Source organism: Scyliorhinus torazame, chromosome 17, assembly GCF_047496885.1.
Source record: "Scyliorhinus torazame isolate Kashiwa2021f chromosome 17, sScyTor2.1, whole genome shotgun sequence".
Classification (NCBI taxonomy): domain Eukaryota; kingdom Metazoa; phylum Chordata; class Chondrichthyes; order Carcharhiniformes; family Scyliorhinidae; genus Scyliorhinus; species Scyliorhinus torazame.
The window spans coordinates 41,423,106-41,448,742 of record NC_092723.1 but is presented as its reverse complement, the minus strand read 5'-3'; the positions used below and the strand labels follow the sequence as shown (position 1 = coordinate 41,448,742).

General features: G+C 45.6%; 1 long non-coding RNA gene across 1 annotated transcript in view; it reads left to right on the top strand.

Moving 5' to 3' along the window:
• The window catches only part of LOC140393528 (uncharacterized), a 53,791-nt gene extending 28,458 nt beyond the window's left edge, over positions 1–25,333 (top strand). Inside the window, exons 2-3 of the long non-coding RNA XR_011935649.1 lie at positions 1,174–1,275; positions 24,425–25,333. This is a non-coding gene — a long non-coding RNA (uncharacterized lncRNA). The remainder of the gene's footprint in view (positions 1–1,173; positions 1,276–24,424) is intronic.
• The last annotated feature ends 304 nt before the right edge of the window (positions 25,334–25,637 follow it).

Here is a 25,637-nt window from a genome sequence, read left to right as displayed (position 1 = left end):
ATTATATTACCCATTCTGGCATGAATGCCATATAGAAGTATTGCAAAGGAAATAACAATGGTTCCCCATTTCTCTTCATAAGAGAAGCCTGCATGAAGCTCCTGGCTTTTGCTTGTTAGTGTGCATTATGAGACATTGATTGCAGCATATTTCATTAGGCGTCCAACTGTTGGGCACTCTTATTCCAGTTCTTTGTGACTATGAGGCCAGAGTGCAAAGCTCTTCTTAAATTAGCCTTAATTGGTACAATTGATAACCTCACTCAGAGTCTGCCGGGGCTGGCGGGTGTGGGAAATGCCATATTTGTGTCGTGGAGAGTACTCTTTTGAGGTTTGTACTAAGTAGAGGGAGCCTTGTTCTGCATCTAAAAGTGCTATACCTGAGCTAGCAATGGTTGGCGTTTCTGAAATGGGAAATTGTTTGATTTCCCAGTACCTTGCATGCAACATTCACAGGTTAAATAAAAAATATATTATAGAGAATCAATGAGGTGATGCTTGAACTATGGCAGTTTATATGGTCCTGATGGGAATGTTGTATTCTAATTTAAACAGAGGTAGGCTTGGTATATCTGTCTTCATAAGGGTTTTGCATATAGTGCACAAAATAATGCTTATTACATTGATTCATTCGGAAGGCAGTTAGCTTTGCTGAAGCGGAGGATCAAATGCATCTCCGAAAATTGCTTTGCGTGTGCAAAATTTGCAGGTAAAGAAAATGATAACCACTTGGTTAAAATATTGCTGGAAGCAGGACAATTAGGCAAAATTACCAGTGATTAAAATAGACATGATTAATTGGATATATAGCCCTTCTGTCAATCGTGAAAGGGAAAAGACTTATCTCTTAATCAGCCTTTCAACTTGTAATGAATGCTTTGAGCACCTAAAAAAAGTCAATACCTATAATCTGAACCAGATTCTTAGAGATTTCCCTGTGGTAAATATAGTGGGGTGGAATTTGAGATAAGGAACACTTGAAAGGAGACTGTTCACGAGCTCTGTGAAATCATGATTCTGTTCGATACCCAAACAGCCCTCCTTACTGTTTCCCATAATGTGAGGGGGAGTGTGTTTAAATTCAAATTCAAAACAGTGAATATTCTTGTGAACTTTTTTCTTAATGCTCATGCTGGCTTGTCTGGTATTTCACGAGAAGTTTTCTATCACCTAGGCATTTGAAGGAGTTCAGGAAGGCAAAAATTGATAAAATTGATGGAATATAATTCAACACATCAAAGGGATATATCCTGCATCTTCAGTGTTTAAAAGAAGGGTAAACATACCGTTTCTTTACTCAATTTAAAGAAATATTCACTATGTTTTTATAAAGGTGAAAAAAAAACCTTTATGTTGAAGCATGCAGGTTGAGAATTAGTGAAACAGAATTGTGCTTATTAATATGAATTCTTGACCTATTTGTGTTTTTAGTGCAAACATGAGAATGTATTCTGTGCCTTGTGTTTTAAGTTTTTATTTTTGAAAGAGGGAGAATAATCCTGATTTTAATTGTGTGACTTCTAATTTCTAACATTTTCAGTAATGATGTGATTTAATTCAATATTCTAATGAGTGAATCAGTATTAATGGTGTTAAATTGCTACAGGCTGTACTTCTAATTAACAGAGCAGCTGTGTTAAACTGCATCAGAGGTCAGAATGTGTCCACTGGAGAGTGATGATTTCCATACAGATTGCCACAGAAAAATAAGAACAAGCTGGTTTCTCTTCCACAACACGCTCTGTGTCTCAATGCCCATAATCTCTCACCACCTACCCCCGCCCATAATCTCTATCTTCCATCTCCCTGCCCATAATCTCTCTCTTCCCCCCCCCCCCGCCCCCCCCCCGCCCCCCCCGCCCATAATCTCTGAAAAATTTTTTTTTAAGAGTACCCAATTATTTTTTTTCAATTAAGGGGCAATTTAGTGTGGTCAATCCACCTACCCTGCACATCTTTGGGTTGTGGGGGTGAAACCCACGCAAACACGGGGATAATGTGCAAACGCCCGGGGCCGGGATCGAACCCGGGTCTTCAGCGCTGTGAGGCAGCAGTGCTAATCACTTCGTCACCATGCTGCCCTTTGGTCACCATTTCTGTTGTGGATGCTCAGGATGGCATCAGATACTCCGCAGTCCCCCAGACAAATATTTTCTCTCTTTTGAATCTTCACAGCACAGTGAAAAGCCATGTAAACAAGTCAATACCTGTGATCTGAATCTCATTGTTCAACAATGATTTGACATTTCCGGTAAGAACAGAAGCTGAGCAACATTACATTGTCACCTGTGGATTGTCCAGATTGTTCTATTCATGACATAAATAATGCAAGTTGCTAGTGTGATTTGCACATGCTGTTATTTCTATTGAATTATTTGGTCTCCCACAAAACATCTAAGTGATTGCCTTATTTCTGGAAAGTAAAATGTTGAATACTGTAAGAATACCTGATCTGAAATGAAAACAGGAAAAGCTCAAAATACTTAGAAGGTCTGTCAGCAACTGTGGAGAGAGAAACAGAGTTTTGAGTCAATGATCTTTCATTCAAACTGGAAGTGCTTTAAGGTGTAGTTTTTAAGCAAGGCAGGGAAAGGAGGGAGCAGAGGAAAGAACAGAATGGAAGGCTTTTTATAGGGTGAAAGGCCAGGAGAGGCTGAACGGGAAAAAGTATGGGGCGCAGCAAAAGGAAATGTTAATGGGACAAGCGAAGAAAGAAAAAGATCTAGAGGACATGTAAGTGGGAAGACAGAATCACCAAAGCAAGGGAGCAAGTATTATGAACCGAAATTGTTGAATTCAATGTTGATTCTGCAAGTTTCTAAAGTACCGAGTGAGTACTTGAATTTCATTGGAATAGTATAATAGGCCTGTTACGACCGCCTGGGCTCATGCGCAGTCAGTTCTGGCCCCAATTGACCCGAGTTGGAAGACAATTTAAATTAATAAATATTTCTTAGAAAAACATCCAAAGATTTTGGCCCTTAACTGCCCAATAACTACAGTCACCAGGTTTGTAAATTTAAACAAAATTAATTTTATTAATAATGATAACTATAATTAAATATAATTTAAAGAGCCAAAGCAACAATTTAACTATTATCTAATTCCTAATCTCCCCACTTAAACTCATCCCACCCTCTATGCACACAGTTTTGACAGACTAACATAGAGAATAGAAAAGGGGTGTAAAAATAATAATTAAAGTAAAAAGATAAAAGAGTTTTTGTCACAGATGGTTATTTCTAGCGCACCTTTCTTCAGTTTCGGCTTTTATTTCAAGGTTTTCTGTTTCCAGTTTGTAATGGAAGATTCATTCAAGTCTCTGCAGTTTCAGAAATACAGCAGCTTTTCAGGAGAAGAATATGAGGGGAGAAGAAAGTGCATGTACTTTCATCTGAGCATCCAGGATTCAAAGTAGCTTTCCCTGGCTCTCTGAAAATCATCCCACTCATCAGAAGCCAATCACCACCAGTTACTGGGCAGAATTCAGCCTTTTTTCTCCAATAAACATTTTATTGAGGTATTTTCGGTATAGTGACAACAACAAAATAAACAATATACATGAAACCATAATTAACCCCCAACTGCCCAAACCTCCACGGATCCACTCCCCCCTCTCCCCCCCATCAGTACCATGAACCGTCTTAGTTCCTTTGCCATTGCTGGCACCCTGCCCGTTTTCGAGCTTGACCGGTCCAAGCCAGGGTCCATAACTTTGTTGAAGCCCCCAGTCCCCTCCCATGACCAACCTGTGCGAGTCCAGGCCCGGTATCTTCCCCAGCATCCTCTTTATAAACTCCACATCATCCCAATTTGGCGCATATACATTTACTAATACCACCTGCTCCCCCTCTAGCTTCCCATTGACCATAATGTACCGACCTCCCACGTCCAAGACTATACTACCCGCCTCAGACACCACCCGCTTATTGATCCGGATCGCGACCCCTCTAGTCTTTGAATCTGATCCCGAGTGAAAGACCTGACTGACCCAGCCTTTCCTCAGTCTAACCTGGTCCGTTACTCTAAGGTGCATCTTCTGCAACATTACCACGTCTGCCTTCAATCCCCTAAGATGCGCGAACACACGTGCCCTTTTGACCGGCCCATTTAACCCTCGAACATTCCAGGTGATCAGCCTAGTTGGGGTGCTCATTGCCCCCCACCCCCCTCCGCCGATCAGCCATCCCCTTTTTTAGGCCTGCCTCCAGCCCGTGCTCTGCGCCTCCACTGGTCCATCCCCAGGTAGCCCCCTCCCCCTACCTCCTCTCTGTCCCTCAGCTCAAGTCCCTCCCTCGTCAGCAGAACATTCGCCCCCCTTTCCTCCCCTAGTAACAACACCCTGTAACCCAATCCCTTTACTAAACAAAACATATACACCCCACTGTGCTTCCGTGAGCTAGCTCTCCCAGCTAGCTTGATGGCCCCCATCCCCGGCGCCAGATAGTCTCCCACCTATTGTTTCCTCCACACCCTCCCCACCCGCTCATACAAACAAACTCCCCACACAATTGCCCAACAGAAAATACACAAAGATCAAAAACAAGCACACCTCCATCTCCCAACAGTGCAAATGAAAACCTTAACTCACTCAGCTCTACCGCTGTTTCCAAATCAATGCAAACGGCATCACAAACATCTTCCATGAAACGCAAAATGAGAAACTTTTTTTCAAAGAAAGAGAAACAGAAAGACCCCCCCCCCAAAAAAACATGAACGTTGCAGCCAAGTTCAAAAGTTCTCAGTCCTTCGCCAGCTCTTTCTTTTTTGCAAAGTCCAATGCGTCCTCAGGTGACTCGAAATAGAAGTGCTGATCCTCATGCGTGACCCAGAGACGGGCTGGGTATAACAGTCCAAACCTTTTTCTTAAAAAGGATCGACCTGATCTGATTGAAGCCTGCTCTCCTCCTGGTCACCTCTACACTCAGGTCCTGGTAAACCCACAGGATGCAATTATCCCACCTACAGCTCCGTGTCTGCTTGGTCCACTGTAGAATGCGCTCCTTGTCCGAGAACCTGTGGAATCTCACCACCATTGCCCTCGGGGAGTCTCCCATTCGCGGTTTCCTCGCGAGTGCTCTGTGAGCCCTATCCACCTCCAAGGGTCGGGAGAATGCCCCGTCCCCCAGCAGCTTCACAAACATGTCTGCAATGTATGCCCCAGCTTCCATTCCTTCGGACCTCTCAGGGAGCCCGACGATTCTTAAGTTCTGCCGGCGGGACCTATTCTCTAGGTCCTCCACCTTCTCCAGGAGCTTCTTCTGCTGGTCCCTCAGCATCCCCACCTCCAGCTCCACCACAGTCTGATGTTCCTCCTGCTCAGTCAGCACCTTCTCCACCTTCTGGATCGCCCGATCTTGGGCGTCCAATCTATGCTCCAACCAGTCAATCGACTCTTTTATGGGGTCCAAGCAGTCCCGTTTCTGCGTAGCAAAGCCTTCCTGAATGACTTGCTGGGTGGACAAGCCTGAGGTCCGAACCTCCGCCATGCTGTCTTCGGTTGCAGCTACAGCCCAAGCCTTCTCTGTCTTTTTATTTCTGTCCTTACGAACACTTCTAGTCCTTCTCTCCATGCACCAAAGTGGGAATTCAGTAAACAATTGCCACTAACATCCGTTTTACAATTCAAATCCGGTAGAAAAAACGGGGGGAAAGGTCCAAAAGTCCGACCAGAGCGGGAGCCACCAAATGTGCGACTTACTCCTTCATAGCCGCCACCGGAAGTCCAGAATTCAGCCTTTTGGCCAATTGATTGCCCACTAGCCCACCAATCGAACCGTGTTCCACCGATCTCTCAGATGCCGAAAAGTCTGAGGTTTGCTGTCCGAAGGCTCTCAGTATTCTCTTTTATTGCTTTTGAATTCCTTTCTTTCCCTGCTCAGCTTAAAGATATTTAACCATTTTGCATCCATGGGTCAAAATTGCGAGAGCACTCACCCAGGGGGGTTGTAACATAATTTGGGGGCTTGGTCTCGCGATGTTTGGAACAGTAGACAGTGACGTTTGAGTTACAGTATTAATTAAAAAGAGGCACCAGGATTGTAGTAATATACCAGGATGGCTCCGATGGCTGCTCAGGATTTTATTCAGGTGGATGACTTGCCTTTGGTTTATTTAAAAGGGCTTCAAAAAGACAAACTAATTGAATTGTCAAGTGAATTAAAAATAGAGGTGATGGCTAAAGCTAGGAAGAAAGATATAATTGTAGCGATTGATCAGCATTTACATTTGAAAGAAATGCCAGAAACACAGCCTGGGTCATGGCAAGAATCAGTAGAATTAGCTAAAATCCAGTTACACATGAAAAGTTAGAGTGCAGCAAAAAGAAAAAGAAATGGGGTTTCTTCCCTTTTGTCTAAGGGGAAGATCACCCGTTTTCATCAACTGATCTAGTCAAACCCATAACAATGTTAAGGGACACATGTGCGATGCAAAATCTCCTACTGGAGAGGGATTTGGTTTTCGCTCTAGAGAGTTCACTGAAAGCTCAGGTATTAGTGAATGGGATAAGTTGAGATTATATACCAGTTGTATTATACAAAGTAAAGTTGGAGTGTGATTCATTGTCGGGTCCACTAGTTGTTGGAGTGGTTAAGAAGTTACCAGGGACGGAGTAGACTTACATTTGGGGAATGTTTTGGCAGGAGTGAAGGTTGTGGATTTACCCATGATTACGGAGAGTCTGAGGGAGGATAAGGAGCCAGAACAGTTACAAGAACAATTTCCAGATATTTTTCTATCGTGTGTGGTGACCAGGGCAATGGCTAAACAAATTTTACCACCAGAGATTAAAGTCGCGACAGAAGCAGATGGTAGAGTGCTGAACCTTGAGAACGAGGATAATTCCAAGGAAGTGCTTGGTAGGACTTCATTAATTGAGGCCCAGGAGGCAAATCCAGATAGATAGATAGATATTAGGACAGTCTGTTTTCACAGAAGTTAAGCTGAGAGTGTTCCAGTGTGCTGTTACATGAAGAACCGACTTCTGATGTGGAAGTGGAATTATCTTCACAGGGCTAGAGCTAAGAAATGGATGGTTGTTCATCAGATAGTGGTACTGCCCAAATATTGTAAGGAAGTACTGCGGATAACACATGAGATATCACTGGCAGGACATGTAGGAATTCGGAAAACTCAGGCATCAGTCAACATGCATTTTTCTTGGCCAGGACTGCATAAGGTGTAGTGTAATTCTGTAGAAACTGTCATACCTCTCAGGTAACAGGTACCACAGCATGTGACTAAACCAGCTGCTTTAATACCCATACCAGTGTTTGAAGAGCCATTTAGTTGGGTATTAGTAGATTGGGTAGGACCATTGCCTAAAACTAAAGCAGGGCATCAGTACATTCTTGCGGTCATGGATATGACTGCTCGGTTTCAGGGAGCTAGATCTTTGTGGACAATTATAACTAAGGTAGTTGTGGAAAAGTTGATGCAATTTTTCACATGCTATGGCCTACCCTTAGAAGTACCATCTGACCAGGGTCCTAGCCTCATGCCCAAAATTTTCCAGGACAAAATTTGTAGTTTAGGTATGAAACAATTAAAATCAACCACCTATCATCCATAAACTCAGCGAGCTTTGGCGAGATAGCATCAGACTCTCAAAACCAACGATTAGGACCTATTGCCATGAATATCCAAGAGATTGGGACAAGGAATTGGATTTTTTACTATTTGCCGCCAGAGATTCTCCGAAAGAATTTACTGGGTTTAGCCCATTTGAGTTTATGGCCATGAAATACGGGGTCATTAAAATTGATGAAAGAGAAGTTTCTAAAACAGGACAAATCCTCAATGCTGGATTGCATGTCCATGTTTCTGGAATAACTCACAGGATCTTGTCAAGTAGCCCGAGAGCTTTTCAAGGTTTCAAGGGCAAGAATGAAAATGTGGGCAGATAAACATCCCAGGTCCAGAACATTCCAGGCTGGAGATGATGTATTAGTATTGTTGCCATTGCAGAGGGTGAACCTCAGAAAGCAAAGTCCAGTGGCCCCTATAAGGTAGTTAGGAGAGTGAGTAAGGTGACTTACCTGATAGATACTCCAGATCGTAGGAAGAAGGACCGATTATGCCATGTAAATATATTAAAGAAATACCATTGTAGGGAAGAGGATAGGAAGAGACAAGTGTGTCAGGTGGTGGTAGTGGAAGAAGACAGTGATGGGAAGAGTGAGATTGGAGAAGAGGTCAACAGTTCACAGAATGACCCCTCCCCCACTGGTACAACTAACAAATATAGACATCCTAGGAAAATTAAAGGCCAACTTTGCCCATTTAGAAGAACAGTGGAAAGATCTAATAAAAATACTGAAAAAATAGACAGATTTGCAGGGACACATCAGGATGCACTACATTAACTAATCATGATGTAGGAAACTCCAAACCAATAAAGCAACATCCATATACGCTGAACCCACAAAAACTGGCTCAGTTAAAAGCAGCGATCCGATACATATTGGAGAATCACTTAATTCAGTCGAGTAGGAGTAGCTAGAGTTCGGTGGCAGTGTTACATAAAAAAAAATTACACTGCAGAAGGAGGCCATTCGGCTCATCGAGTCTGCACCGGCTCTTGGAAAGAGCACCCTACCCAAGGTCAACACCTCCACCCTATCCCCACAACCCAGCAACCCCACCCAACACTAAGGGCAATTTTCGACACTAAGAGCAATTTATCATGGCCAATCCGCCTAACCTGCACATCTTTGGACTGTGGGAGGAAACCGGAGCACCCGGAAGAAACCCACGCACACACGGGGAGGATGTGCCGACTCCGCACAGACAGTGACCCAAGCCGGAATCGAACCTGGGACCCTGAAGCTGTGAAGCAATTGTGCTATCCACAATGCTACCGTTACTGCCTAATCCGGATGGAACAACCCGGTTCTGCATAGATTACCGGAAGGTAAATGCCATCACAAAAACAGATTCATAACCGATTCCAAGGTTAGAGGATTGCATTGATAGAATAGGCAGTGCTTCATTCTTGTCGAAGATCGATCTATTAAAGGGATATTGGCAGGATCCGTTAACACCCAGGGCTAAGAGGGGCAGCACGGTGCTGCAGTGGTTAGCATTGCTGCCTCACGGCGCCGAGGTCCCAGGTTCGATCCCGGCTCTGGGTCACTGTCCGTGTGGAGTTTGCACATTCTCCCCATGTTTGCGTGGGTTTCGCCCCCACAACCCAAAGATGTGCAGGGTAGGTGGATTGGCCATGCTAAATTGCCCCTTAATTGGAAAAAATGAATTGGGTACTCTAAATTTAAAAAAAAAACCACCCAGGCTAAGGAAATATCTGCCTTTGGAGCACCCTGAGGATTGTATCAATGTAAGGTGATACCACTGGGACTCAAAAAACACACCAGCTACATTCCAACGGCTTATGTACTAAGTAGTGACTGGAATGCCTAACTGTTTGGTCTACTTGGACAATGTAGTAATGTATAGTGACATGTGGATAGAGCTTATTGAGTAATTGGGGGAATTATTCAAAGAACTGGAGTTGGCCAAGCTATCAATCAATTTGGCCGAAAGCGAGTTTGCCAAGTCAAATTTACCTATCTAGGGCATGTTGTTGGACAGGGACGAGTTGTGCCCAGAAGAGCAACGCAAGGGCATTATTAGATTTCCCCATCCCCAAAACCAAACCGGAGATTATGTACGGATTGTACAGGAAATTCGGACCTAGCCTCAGTACCAAAGCGGTACCTTTAATCAACGTGCTGGGCACAGATGGAAAATGGTGTGGTCCGCCGACTGCCAAGCAGCATTTGAGAAGTTGAGGGCCATTTTAATAAGCGAACTGTTGCTGGCCACCCTGGATTTTTCCAGACCCTTTAAAAAATTTTTGTTTGTGAAATCTTTTTATTGGCATTTCTCATATTTATAAACAGTTGGAGATATACATCACACTTTTCTTGCCCGCACTAATTTACTATATTATACAGAAAGGTTTATTTTGTCCTTCGTTTAACTGACCAGGTGTACATTTCGCCGCCTTCTGGATCGGTCTATAGTTTTTACAGGAAAAGGGGTAGGGCTCCCTCCTCTTCTCTTGTGGTTTCCCCACCTTCCTTCGGTCTCTTCTCCCCCCCCCCCCCCCCACAGTTTCTACTTCGTCGTCAGAACCTTTAAAATGGCCATGGATGCCAGCGATCTGGGTGTGGGGGCAGTGCTGCAACAAGATGATAATGCAGGAATGGCAAGGCCAGTGGGATATTTTTCATAAAAACTATGTCCATTGCAAAGAAAACATTCTACCATTGAAAGGGAAGCCTTAGCATTGATACTAGCCCTTCAGCACTTTGAGGTATATGTCCGGCATGACAAAAACAAAGTTTAGCTTATATGGACCACTTGCGTTTATAGAAAGGTTTAAAACCCGGAACGCAAGATTATTCTGTTGGGGTTTATTATTAGAACAGTTCAATGTTTAAAATTGTAAACATCCCCAGAAGGGATAATGCGATAGTGGATGTTTTATAAGGGTAAGGGCTGACTAGTCTTCAATGTAGGAACTGGGAAGGGAACGTATATAATGAGGATGGATGAATGGTTGTATGTTTGTGATTTAAGTCTTCCATACCTCATAATGAAACGCCCGTGCCCTGACATTTCATTCCTTTTAGGGTGGGAGGTATGTAAGGTGCTCTTCCTGTTGATGACCTTATTTCCCATTTCTTTTCCTTTGCTGTTATTATTTTTTATCCATGGATGTTTAATGGACACAGACCCTGAGGTCGAGCAGAGGAATGAGGAACTCAAAAGTTGCAAAGTAATACACTGCGCTAGCTTTTGAACAGCAGAACTCAGATTTTGCTTTTAATTTTTCCAATTAAGGGGCAATTTAGAGTGGACAATCCACTTACCCTGCACATCTTTGGGTTGTGGGGGTGAGACCCATACAGATATGGGGAGAATGTGTAAACTCCACATGGACAGTGGCCTGGGGCCAGGATTGAACCTCGGCACCATGAGGCAGCAGTGCTAACCAGTGCGCCACCCTGTCTCCCTGACCTCAAATATTTTGGCACCCTAGACATCAGAGGGTTTTGGTTTGATTGGTTGTCTTGTGGACAATGATTTGACAAAAGGCCGTATTCTGTCCGGCGACAGGCAGTGATTGCGCCCTACCCGAGTGGGATGGTTTTCGGAGAACCAAGGAAATGACAGTTGGATCCTGGATGCTCAGAGAAGAAGCTGGCCAGTTAAAGAAGGGAGGTTAGGAAGTAGATAACAGTTAACCAGTTGTATCTGCTGCATATTTAATTATAGTTATTATTATTAATACAAATTTCACACCTCTTCGAAGATAGGGTGGATGATGAATGTGGAGGTGACCAGATCACCACTGAGGAAGATGACCAGGATACCAATCCACATAACTATTCTAGTGAGGATACCATTAACATAGAGCAACCTGGTGCAGGAACTGACTCGCCTGAAGACAAAGCTGGTGCAGAAATTAACCTGGCTTAGAAAAACCTGACCTCAACTGAAGAAGCAGTAGCTGCTGAAGTATCACTGACTGTCCCTGCAGATATTTCATAGAGTTCCTACAGTGCAGAAAGAGGCCATTTGGCCCATCAAGTCTACACCCACCCTCTGAAAGAGCACTTAATCCAGGTCCACTCCCTCGCCATATCCCGTAACCCCACCTAACCTGCACATCCCTGGACACTAATGTGCAATTTAGCATGGCCAATCCACCTAACCTGCACATCTTTGGACTGTGGGAGGAAACTGGAGCACCCGGAGGAAACCCACGCACACACGGGGAGGACGTGCAAACTCCACTCAGTCACCCAAGGCCAAAATCTAACCTGGGTCCCTGGTGCTGTGAGGCAGCAGTGCTAACCACTGTGCCACTGCACCACCCATGATGTACCAGGAAGAGAAGCAATAGAACATCTAATCCGATACAACAGCACCTAACAACAGAAACTGAGGTGAAATCCAGCTATACTCCACATGTTGATGTGATTGTTAAAGCTCCTGAGATGTCAAGGCCTAGTGAAGGGAAGAAATGTGCAGGTGTGAATACAGAATGTGCACATATTACACAAACCTCGAGTGTACAGCAGAAGAACCATGAACCTCGCTTGAGAATTCTTTATCCGTCTGATTCATTCACGAATATGACATTGGCATGGCACAGCACCTCTTCCCAGTGGCAGGAGTCATTATCTGTTGCTTAAGTGCACTCACTTTTGCTAGACACTGGACTGACCCACTGACCACATGTCTATTCTCCCACAGGTCCTCCAGCGACGGTGCTGGCCCATCCTGGGTGGCCCCTTTCCATTCTTCCATGAGACCACCTCAGAGGAGAGCTCTGAGGATGCCACCGTAATAGTTGCATCACAGGTGTCATCCCCACCCTCCGCCAGTGCAGTTACACGCACCTCGATGGGACATGTTGGTGGTCAAGCTTCTGCGGTACAATCTGGTGAGCACCACACTGCTGATGATGTACATTTGGTGGAGGCAGAAACCCCCAGGTGAGACAGCAGTCAGAGGGCTGCTGAATCTTAGGCCTGATGCTGAGCCTGTGGAAGAGGTAATCCCGGAGCTGATGGAGACACTAAATGTGGTCGGGACTTTCAGAGGGAGCTATCAGCATCACTCCAGCAGACCCATAGTCGCTTGGAGGACTTCCAGAGGCTACAGACGCAGGAGATGTTGCCGGCAATGCGTGGCATCAAGGCCAGTACTGCTAGGGTAGTGACCGCAGTGGAGAGTGCATAACGTCGGCACCATAAGTGAAGGTATCCAATGCATCACACAGTGGGTGACGGCCTTGGCTGAGGGTCTCGGCAGAATGTCGGACTCGGCGGGGGATGTGACCCAGTATCAGGCTGACCTTGATGAGGTTCTGCGGGACATGTCCCACTCTCAGATGGGAATGGCCGTGGTGCTGCGGAGCTTGTCCCAGTCGCAGGTGGACATTGCTGAGGCGCTGCAGAGCATGGCCCAATCACCCGAGGAGCATCACCGAGGGCGTCGACACGATAGTGCGGACCATGGGGAACCGTCAGGGCTGGCGGAGCCAGCCGGGGCTCGAACCAAGGTGCTCAGATGTTGGCTGTTGCACGTGCGGTGCTGCCTCCCGCAATGTTCAAGCATAATGTCCAGGCATCAAGGTGTGATTGGAATGCTAGGCAACGACTTCCAAATGCTACATGAGAATCCACTTGGGTTGTGTGAAGTGGTCACTTAACAACGATTGCAAATTCCCTATTAGCAATATCCTTCAGCCGCATGGCCAGAGGCCTTGGCAGTCGATGGGGGTTATGGGTGGTCAGTGGGGCAGACAGGTAAGGATGGGAGATGCCCCCAGAATGGGACACATGGTCCAGGGGTTGGCATGCTAGTGACACGTGCAATTGCCCCCCCACCCCCTCCACCTTCCCATGGCAACCTGTCCCTGCAGAGGGTCCCCATCCCCAGCCGAGGGTCCCCCACCTCCCGCCGAGCACTGGGGTGGCACGACCAGCACCCCCGGTCTCTTTGCCTGTGAGCAATGCAGTTACTCACCTCCTCGGCTCACAGAAGTCCTTCCGCCAGGTTCACGTTTTTCAAAAGGAGTACTAATCGGTGCCAGGGTCAGCACTTGCTGGTGAGGCCGTTGAATGACGGGAGGATATGGGGTTGCTCTAGTTGATTCTATAGAAATAGGGTTTAAGTGGTGATAATTGGTTTCTCACCACGCTATGACGAGATCCTGATTTCAAACTGTTTGGCGCCTGGCGCGATTCTCATTTTCTCCTTTCCCGCTATTCACCGGCCTCGTTTTGCTCGAGCAAGAGCGCAACGAGGCCGGAGAATCACGCCCATGGGGACCATCAATCCTACACGTCCTTCAAGAGAGACGAGAACATGGTTGGCATGGTTAGCGTTTAGTGCCACCGCCCTGAGGGTCTCTGTTGGTTTTGGTGTGGGGGTGGGGGGGGGGGGGGGGGTTGGGCGAGGTTGATGTTGTGGGATAGCGTGTGAATGTTTAATGGGTAGCATTAAAGACTTGGGGAGATGTAGTATACTAATAGTTAATATACATTATCTTTTTAAAAAAAAAATGTTTATTAAAGTTTTTTAACACAATTTTTCTCCCTTACAAACAATAACCCCCCCCCCCCCCCGTAACAAAAAGAAAACGAGAAATCGCGCAGAGCAAGATATATACATGGCAAAATGATATATTTACACAGCTTTGTACACTGGCCCTCACCCGTACGTGCCAGTTTTCCCAACCCTTGATGTTATCTCTTGCTCATCCACCCTCCCATGCAGTCCCCCCTTTCCCCCCCCCCTCCCAGGACGTCCTACTCAACCTCGCCCCCGTCAAGTGCGCTCTGTGGACCACCTTAAATTGTATCAGGCTGAGCCTGGCACACGAGGAGGAGGAATTAACCCTACCTAGGGCATCAGCCCACAGACCTTCCTCGATCTCCTCCCCCAGCTCCTCCTCCCATTTACCCTTCAACTCTTCTATCAGCGCTTCCCCCTCTTCTTTCAACTCCTGGTGTATTTCCGACACCTTGCCCTCCCCGACCCATACACCCGAGATCACCCTATCCTGAACTTCTTGTGCCAGGAGCAACGGGAGCTAATATACATTATCAATCATGAAAGATTGACCTGCTCCTTTATTCCTGAAAATATTAACTTCCTTACCTAACTTGTACACATGAGTAAACCTTACATTCACAAATAAAATCTAAAACAGATCTGAACCCTGCTTATCAACCAACCTCTGGTCAGGTTGTCCGCACTTCTGCGTTTCTTCAGATGTACCCATGGTTTTTTTTAGCCCCTTTAAGAAACTCCACTGGTTTAGCCATTTTAAGGCATCTGTCTTCTCATTACTTTTCTTAAGGTACCAACACTGCGATTTTGTGTGTCCAACTTTATTACAATGAAAACATTAAGTTTTCTTTTCTCCCCTATCACTCTCATAAGTTTCTTTTTTAACCTGAGGCAACATCTCTGTAATATCTCCAACTATATCTTCTTTGCCTTGACCACCTGTGGATTTTTCATACCCCAGGTTCTATCCTTCGGGATTGAAAGTGATGTCAAAAACCAAACCTTGATTTATGAATTAATTCAAAACAATCTGCCATTTCTGCTGCCTGCCCGTAGCCTTAAACCTTTGCTCTGCCACATGAGTACTCACCACTGCAGGAAGTGAATCTTTAATTTCCTCCAGAATAATAATTTTGCTAAAGCTTCATACGTTCGGTCTATTTTTAATCCTCTTATCCAACTATTAAAATTATTTGGTTTGATTCTTTCAAATTCTTTATAAGTCCGACCTGGTCCTTTCCAGGTTTATAAGCTTCTGTCTGTAGGCCTCTGGCACTTGTTCATACGCACTAAAAATGGCTTTCCTCACCTCATTATAATCCCTAGATACTTCCTCTCGCAATGACTCAAACACTTCACTAGCTCCACCTATTAATTTTGATTGAACTAACATTACTCACATGGTTTTTGGCCAATTTAATTATTCAGCCATTTTCTCGAAAGAGTTTAAAAATGCTTACACAACTTTCTTGTTAAACCTTGGCAGTGCTTGGACACATTTGAACATATACCTACTAGGATTGGGACTGGACAGGATTTATTCCTCCCTCTATAAAAGCAAACTACTGCGGATGCTGGAATCTGAGACCAAAGTGAAAATGCTGGAAAATCTCAGCAGGTCTGGCAGCATCTGTAGGGAGAGAAAAGAGCTGACGTTTCGAGTCCAGATGACCCTTTGTCAAAGCTAAAAGACAGAGAGAGTGGGAGATATTTATACTGTGGAGTGAGAATGAAAGATGAGTCATAGCCACAGAAACTCAGGGAAACGGGGTGGGAATAGACACAGAAACCAAGGGGAAAGAGTGCTAATAATGGCAGTCCCCAGAGAGAACAAAAGGTGTGAAAGGCCAAACAGCAGTGAAACTAGCATCAGACGGTGAACTGTGACAGATGTAGATGTGGGGGGAGGGACTGTGTCCAGCGCCGTCAGTCGGTGGGGGAGGGGGAGGGAGGAGGGGGGAGGGGGGTGTCGTGCTACTGGCCGGGGGGGCTTTGGCGAGGGCTGTGTGGACTTATGGTGGGTGATCCGAGAGTGGTGAGGGGGGCCTGTAACCTTTGTCCAGGGTGGACACTATCTGGCAGGATGATCCGCTCGCGGCCGACGCCATGTTGTACAGTGCGAATGCATGCGCGCCCATGGACACGGCCATTCTCCGGCCGTTTTTGGTGCGGGAGCTGGGGGTTTTGCCCGACGCCGCTGCTAGCTCCTCATCGGTCCCGGAATCGGTGAGGGTCCGGTGCCGATTTTGGCGTCGAAAAACCCACGCCGGCGTCGGCACTTATCCGCAAATTCGGACAATCCAGCTCATTGTCTTTAGGTTCAATAATCCCAAGCCAAACAAAGAATTATAAGATGATTGATGCAGGTAGGGCAGTGAATGTTGTCTATATGGACTTCAGTAAGGCCTTTGACAAGGTCCCTCATGGTAGACTAGTACAAAAGGTGAAGTCACACGGGATCGGGGTGAGCTGGCAAGGTGGATACAGAACTGGCTAGGCCATAGAAGGCAGAGAGTAGCAATGGAGGGATGTTTTTCAAATTGGAGGGCTGTGACCAGTGGTGTTCCACAGGGATCAGTGCTGGGACCTTTGCTCTTTGTAGTATATATAAATGATTTGGAGGAAAATGTAACTGGTCTGATTAGTAAGTTTGCAGACGACACAAAGGTTGGTGGAATTGCGGATAGCGATGAGGACTGTCGGAGGATACAGCAGGATTTAGATTGTTTGGAGACTTGGGCGGAGAGATGGCAGATGGAGTTTAATCCGGACAAATGTGAGGTAATGCATTTTGGAAGGTCTAATGCAGGTAGGGAATATACAGTGAATGGTAGAACCCTCAAGAGTATTGAAAGTCAAAGAGATCTAGGGGTACAGGTCCACAGGTCATTGAAAGGGGCAACACAGGTGGAGAAGGTAGTCAAGAAGGCATACGACATGCTTGCCTTCATTGGCCGGGGCATTGAGTATAAGAATTGGCAAGTCATGTTGCAGCTGTATAGAACCTTAGTTAGGCCACACTTGGAGTATAGTGTTCAATTCTGGTCGCCACACTACCAGAAGGATGTGGAGGCTTTAGAGAGGGTGCAGAAGAGATTTACCAGAATGTTGCCTGGTATGGAGGGCATTAGCTATGAGGAGCGGTTGAATAAACTCGGTTTGTTCTCACTGGAACGAAGGAGGTTGAGGGGAGACCTGATAGAGGTATACAAAATTATGAGGGGCATAGACTGAGTGGATAGTCAGAGGCTTTTCCCCAGGGTAGAGGGGTCAATTACTAGGGGGCATAGGTTTAAGGTGAGAGGGGCAAGGTTTAGAGTAGATGTACGAGGCAAGTTTTTTACGCAGAGGGTAGTGGGTGCCTGGAACTCGCTACCGGAGGAGGTGGTGGAAGCAGGGACGATAGTGACATTTAAGGGGCATCTTGACAAATACATGAATAGGATGGGAATAGAGGGATACGGACCCAGGAAGTGTAGAAGATTGAGTTTAGTTGGGCAGCATGGTCGGCACGGGCTTGGAGGGCCGAAGGGCCTGTTCCTGTGCTGTACATTTCTTTGTTCTTTGTTCTTTGTACATTTTAAATCCTGCCAAAAATCCCCCTAATTGCTATGTGACGAATGTGAGAAATTTTCATATTTTAAAGTTTGTGTTTTTGCTGTGATTACAAAGGGAGAGAATCACTGAATTTTGCAGGGGTGGCCTGTAACCTTTTGTAACAAGACACAAGTATGGGGTGTACTTTTGGATTGTAGGCGGCATAGTTAATGGGAAGGGCGAAGTTTGACAGTTGCTTCTGGAACACCAAGCTGGACCAGACAGGATTCAGTTTGGTCCTAAAGAAATATCTCTCTCCCGATGACTGTCCCAAGATAGTACGAAGTCTTACAACACCAGGTTAAAGTCCAACAGGTTTGTTTCGATGTCACTAGCTTTCGGAGCGCTGCTCCTTCCTCACCTGAGGAAGGAGCAGCGCTCCGAAAGCTAGTGACATCGAAACAAACCTGTTGGACTTTAACCTGGTGTTGTAAGACTTCGTACTGTGCTCACCCCAGTCCAACGCCGGCATCTCCACATCATGTCCCAAGATAGGCAAGTAAAATCTGATTGTTATTCACGAGTGGTATTCAAGAGATGTTGTAACTGTTGTAACTGTTAAATGTAAGCTAATTGTTGCTAATGTGTTTTATTCTGTGTTTAAATTCAAGTTTGCTTCACCATAAAGCTGTCTACTGGTCAGTGTTGTTACTCCTGTGGCGCAGTGGCATTTCCTCACAGTTTTACCAAATACAAATTATGGATTCTAGTCTGGGATCTTAACAAAAGATTGGGGCCGGATTCTTGGTTTCTTAGAGTGTTGACGCCGACGCAGAATTTGTGGACTTTCACGACAGCAAAACTGGCGCTGAACCTGGATCGATTCAGCAACTGTGGAGGGGCTGGGACCGGCACCACATGGAACACAATCGATTCCAATGAAAAACGGTGCAGGATTCGCCGGGTCCGTGATTGACTGACAAGCTGCAGACGCATAAACACATTACAATCCCCACAGACACTCAGTCCAGGCAACAAGATGGCACTGGTTGTGCTGGAGCGCGCCCTTACAGCTAATGGGTCAGGTGGGGCCAGAGGGCACATAGTGGGGTGGACTGGGGCGACACCTATATGATCCGTGACCTTAAGTATGCAGTGGACTGTCAGCGGCGTGAGCTGCCTCTCTGGCTGCGGCAATAGTGTTCCATGCCCGTCTACCCTGACCCCACAGCCCATCTCCTGGCCTCTCCCTGCTACTTCCCCCTGGCAGAAGCCCCTCGGCCAGTGGCACAACTGTCAGCAAACTATGGCGATGTTGGTCCCTTTCTGTAACCCCTCTCTCTCCCTCAGCAGCCACGATGCCGGTTTCATAATTTTTAAAAGCACTAATGAACCGCGCTGTCGGGAACTCGGAGCATCACAGAGGCCCCGGAGAATACTGGTCAGGCCTGCTAATCGTAAGCAAATCGTGTCTACTGTCCGTGCGTTCCAGACCGCATTGACAGCGCTGTCGAGGTGACGGAGACTAGCAATTTAGCGTCAAATCGGAGCACCGCGATTTTAGCGGTCGGAACCTCTTCTCCGTCCAATCGTGTTTCACGATTTCAGTGTCAGCTAACAGAGAATCCCGCCCTAGGGGCTCTGGTCTGGACCCTGACAATTATCATCCCTGTACATAGTTGCATACAGTTAATAAATGTTTGAAGTTCCTGGAGGGCTTGCTTCCAGCAGTCTATGTTAAACACACCCTGAGACCATTTGTGATGATGCGTCAATTTTTTCCCATCTCAACACCTATTTTTTCCTGCCTTGTCCAATCTCTTTTCACCTACATTCTTAGCCATCTCTTCCATTTCCTGGCCCTAACCATTTCCTTTTCACCATGGATATCCAACTTGTCTACACTTCCAACCCCCATCAGAATGGTTTGAGGGTTCTCTGCTTCTTCCTTTAATAGAGGCCCAATCAGGCCCATTCACCAATATACCCCTCTACCTGGAGGAACCTGTTCTCACATTGAGCATCTCCTTTGACTCCATTCGATTCCTCCAAATAAGAGGCATTGTTATTGGAGTGTATCTCAATTCCAGATGCGCCTGACTTTTGTGGGATATGGGGAAAATTATTTCTTCCTTTCCAATCTGGTTCCTTCCCTCAGCCCTTTTCCCAGTCCATTGTTGACTGCATTGGTGTCATTCCCTCCTCGTGCCCTGGATTGGAAAATGTTATTAACTCTGCTCCAATTTCCATCCTCCTTCATCTTCAACTCTTCCCTTCCTTGACTTCTTCTCAGTCAATCCACTGAAATGGACAACAGACCAATATTCACTATCAGCCCACTGACTCTAACAGCTACCTCAATTACACTTCCTCACACTCTGCTTCCAGGAAGGACTGTATTCTATTCTCGCAGTTGCTCTGTCTCCATCGCGTCTGTTTCGACAATGCAAAACCAGTATTTTTGATATGTCTTCCTTTTTCTTCAACTGACGGTTTAACTATGTCCATCCCATTACCCAACATTTGGTCTCGCCCCTTCCCTTCGCTCCCAAAACCATGTTAGACTTTCCCTTGTCACCAACTTCCGAATTCAATTGATCATCCTCTGCTATTCCCATCTCCCACCGTGCGATGCCTCCACAAAACACATCTTCCCCACCCTTCTCTTCCGCCTTCAACATTCTGATGGGACCATTCCCATCGTGACACCCCTTCTGTACTCAATTACCTCAAACATCACTACCTTTTCCCAAGGCACCTTCCATGCAAGCATAGGAGATGTAAAACCTGCCCATTTTATATCCTCTCTTCTCACCATCTAAGACCCCAAGCACTCGAAGTGAAACACTGATATACACACACTTTAATTAATTCAGTACATTGTATTCATGGCTCATCATATTGTCTCCTCCGCATTGGGATATCAAATGTAGATTGGGTAACCGCTTTGTGGGCCACTCCATTTAGCCCTCAAGCATGGCCCCAAGCTTCTGGTAATTTGTCATTTTAATTCTCTGCCGTACTCCAACTCTGACCTTTCCGTCGTTGGCCTCCTGCACTGTTCCAGTGAATTTCAGAGATGCTTGAAGAGCAGCCCCTCATCTTTTGATTAAGCCCTTTACAATCTTTTGCACTCAACACTGAGTTCAACAATTTCATATCATAACCTTTGCCCTTCACTAATTTTTGGTAGTTTTTCTTGTGTTTTTTTAAATTGTCTTTGGACAGCAGCAGTTAGTCATGTTTCTGCTCTTTAAATCCAAACCTCCTCTGGACCCATCTTTTGGTTATTTACTTGTCCCACGACAATCTCCTATTGCCTTGCACCTCATCTCTTTTGTCATTTAATCTATCCTGTCTTCCATCCTATCGACGGTCTCCCCTTTTCTTCTTTCCCTGCGTTGCTTAAACTCTTGAACCATCTCTAATTTTCTCCGGGGACAGAATTTTATGCAATGCCCCACCCTACCTCAGAACCTCACAAAATGGCACAGCCAGGATTCCCTCTCGGATCCCACTCATCCCAACACAGACATGATTTTACAATGGGGAGGACAGGGCCTTGGATGGGAAGCCCACCATGTCCCAATTAAGGCCTTTTCCCGCTTAACCTCAACCTCTAGGCTGGCAGGTTCCCAATGACTGAGGGTGGGCAACAGAGAAAGTTCTCTTTGATCTCGACCGGGTATGCCCCTTCAGACTTAGGATGTCCTCCTCTCATGGACTGGAGACCTCCTGCAAATCAGTGCGTGAAATAGCAGCAGGCCTGCCAGAGTCCCTGCAAACCCTCCGGATGATGATCACCAAGCTCTTGCCATCCTGAAAATTAAGGCCCGGTTCTGACAATCATTGACCTGAAACATTTGCCTTAGTTTTACTCAACCCTGGGTGGCTGGAAGGGATTTGTTGGGGCCGGTAAAATAGCAGGAGCTCTATCAGGGTAGCTTCCCAAGTCACTGGTGCTGCCGCAGATGTTTCCCAGCAGGAAGCAGGATTCTGATTGGCTGCCCACTGCAGAGAGGGTGGGAGCCAATTCAACCATCCAGAATTTAAAATAACGCTTAGTACTCCCATGTCTCCTCTCTGCCTCAGCAGCGCCCCTCGACTCCTGCAGGTGGCTCTGATGATGCTTCAGAGCTATCCGCTCTCTGATTGGATGGTAGGCTCGGAGAGGACCAATCAGGAGGTTGCCTCTTTAAAATTGCTCAGCTGGTCCCGCTGCTGGCAAGTGCGTGTTCGTGATCCACATTTGGTTAGGGCGAATGGGATCCTGAAGCCAGTGAGAAATTTCTGACCATTCACTCTATTTCTACCTTCACAGATGTAGTATGACCTGCTGAGTAATTCCAGCATTTTCAGATTTCCAATATCCGAAGTAATTTGCTTTTGGTCATCTGTCGTAATATTTCCTAATGTGGCGTAGTTTCAAATTTTGTTTGATGTACATCCTATGAAGCACCTCAGTATGTTTTACCATAGCAAAGAGGCTCTATAAATGCAAGCTGTTGTTCCTGCAATCCCAGCAAAACTGGTCACCCCACAGATTTCCTACCCTGCCAATCAGCGAGCTGCTATGATTAGTGCTGTCACTTCACCAATTTCATGTTTAAAATTTTTTATTTTTTTTGATAACCTTAGAGTACCCAATTCTTTTTTTCTAATTAATGGGTAATTTAGCGTGACCAATCCACCTACCCTGCACATCTTTAGGTTATGGGGGTGAGACCCACGCAGAGATGGGGAGAATGTTCAAACTCCACACGGGCAGTGACCCGGGGCCAGGATCGAACCCGGGTCCTTGGTGTGGTGAGGCAGCAGTGTTAACCACTGCACCACCGTGCTGCCACACCAATTTAATGTTAAGAACATGTAAGTTAATCAGGTCTTCTTATTAGTGTATGGTGTGGGATGCCTGTCCATTTATAATGGTTTCTATATAGGGTATGAGGAATTTTTTGTTTAAATTTCCACTGCCTATCACTCAACATCGTTGAGGACTAGATTGGTAACTATGTATACTTAATTGCATTGTGTGCATATTGTTCTGCAGCTGTAGTACATTTAACATCCGTGGTCTCTTCTATGGCTCCACATGTTCACAATTAAGTGGTTGGGGGATTTTATCTAACTGTATTTGATAAGGTTCCCCATGGTAGGCTTCTACAGAAAGTAAGGGGGCATGGGATAGTGGGAAATTTGGCCAGTTGGATAACAAACTGGCTAACCGATAGAAGTCAGAGCGTGGTGGTGGATGGCAAATATTCAGCCTGGATCCCAGTTACCAGTGGCGTACCGCAGGGATCAGTTCTGGGTCCTCTGCTGTTTGTGATTTTCATTAATGACTTGGATGAGGGAGTTGAGGGGTGGGTCAGTAAATTTGCAGATGATACGAAGATTGGTGGAGTTTTGGATAGTAAGGAGGGCTGTTGTCGGCTGCAAAGACATAGATAGGATGCAGAGCTGGGCTGAGAAGTGGCAGATGGAGTTTAACCCTGAAAAGTGTGAGGTTGTCCATTTTGGAAGGACAAATATGAATGCGGAATACAGGGTTAACGGTAGAGTTCTTGGCAATGTGGAGGAGCAGAGAGATCTTGGGGTCTATGTTCATACATCTTTGAAAGTTGCCACTCAAGTGGATAGAGCTGTGAAGAAGGCCTATGGTGTGCTCGCGTTCATTAACAGAGGGATTGAATTTAAGAGCCGTGAGGTGATGATGCAGCTGTACAAAACTTTGGTAAGGCCACATTTGGAGTACTGTGTACAGTTCTGGTCACCTCATCTTAGGAAGGATGTGGAAGCTTTGGAAAAGGTGCAAAGAAGATTTACCAGGATGTTACCTGGAATGGAGAGTAGGTCTTACGAGGAAAGGTTGAGGGTGCTAGGCCTTTTCTCATTAGAACGGAGAAGGATGAGGGGCAACTTGATAGAGGTTTATAAGATGATCAGGGGAATAGATAGAGTAGACAGTCAGAGACTTTTTCCCCAGGTGGAACAAACCATTACAAGGGAACATAAATTTAAGGTGAAAGGTGGAAGATATAGGAGGGATATCAGAGGTAGGTTCTTTACCCAGAGAGTAGTGGGGGCATGGAATGGACTGCCTGTGTAAGTAGTTGAGTCGGAAACATTAGGGACCTTCAAGCAGCTATTGGATAGGTACATGGATTACGGTAAAATAATATAGTATAGATTTAATTGTTCTTAAGGGCAGCACGGTAGCATTGTGGATAGCACAATCGCTTCACAGCTCCAGGGTCCCAGGTTCGATTCCGGCTTGGGTCACTGTTTGTGCGGAGTCTGCACGTCCTCCCCGTGTCTGCGTGGGTTTCCTCTGGGTGCTCCGGTTTCCTCCCACAGTCCAAAGATGTGCAGGGTAGGTGGATTGGCCATGATAAATTGCCCTTAGTGTCCAAAATTGCCCTTGGTGTTGGGTGGAGGTGTTGAGTTTGGGTAGGGTGCTCTTTCCAAGAGCCGGTGCAGACTCAGGGGGCCGAATGGCCTCCTTCTGCACTGTAAATTCAATGATAATCTATGATTAATCTAGGACAACGGTTCGGCCCAACATCGTGGGCCGAAGGGCCTGTTCTGTGCTGTATTTTCTATGTTCTATGTATGCCCATATATAATGATTAATCTAGGACAATGGTTCGGCACAACATCGTGGGCCAAAGGGCCTGTTCTGTGCTGTATTTTCTATGTTCTATGTTCTATGTATGCCCATATATCGATTACGGCAGCAGTATAACTTGGTACTTTCATTTTAGCTTAATAACTTTCTTTTACTTTCTCTGTAGCTTCAAGACACATGATTCACCTCCTACTAGTTCCTGCTATGCCTGCCAGATCAAACGCAGCTTAGATGTATTTCAGACTCGCAGGCGTTATGCCTTCTGTATCAATGCCCGAAGAGCATCATCTTCAAAACCCACCGCCCTTAACTTCTCACTTGTTGCATAATTGTTCAATCACCAGAGCTGGATGGCCTTCTTCAGATACAAACTGCGATTAAATTGACCTGTTATAAACTTATCCATGGAATTGAATGCCTAATAGCAGCGAGCTGCAATTGCTTTTTCTGGTCTGCATTGCTTTTATTGAATGCAAGACGCAGGACAAGACAAGGCACAGATTCAGTTGTCTCAGCAGTGCTTTATTTCAGAGGAATGAAAACCAAAAGCAAACCTTTCTGACTGCTCAGCCTGTCTTTGGGGCCACTTTAAACACTTAACCATTCAGGTGGAAGGAAATTGACTGGCTTGTCAGCTGCAATGTGGATGACTGATTAAATGTACGGGACAGGTACCAGCAATTTTACTATGAAAATAAATGAGGTCAGGCCAGATTACCACTTCAAAGTAGTGCCAGAGGACGTAAATGAGTGAAGAATCATTTATACCACAATCACGGAAAGCTTTACTCAAAGTGATTTACTTGTTGGATTAATCTAGCAAACCAGGTAATTGAGGCAAAAACATTTGGGTTCTACAAAATGCAATGAGATGTCCTGATTGGAGAAGTAGAGGGTTGAGGTTTGGAGGGAGAAATGTCCTTTTTTCAGCTGATTCCATATTTTCTTAACCTGGCAGCAGACTTTTGAAAATGTGCACCTTGCTTCTTTGCATCCTGATACCATTTCTCCTCATTTTATGCTGCACTCCCACCCCAATGTGGGTCAATTTCAAGAAATGTCAACACTTAATAAACCTGCCTCTAATGTATACATTGCTTATGTTCTGGAATCCAAATAGTGCCACCATTTGTGATGTTCTTTGCTTTCTAAATGTGGATGGCTTTGAAGTGTAGTGTCCCACAAAGAACATCAAGGTAAGTTTTGAACACAGCTAATTCATTAACACTACAACTAAATAGATTCAACTTGCTTGCTAAAATATAAAAGATAACAGATCTATGATTCTAATTACAGAGCTCCTGATAACATGACTAACCTCTACCTCGCTGAACAACCTTCTCCCCCAATCAAGAGTATCATGTGATCCACGTGTATGC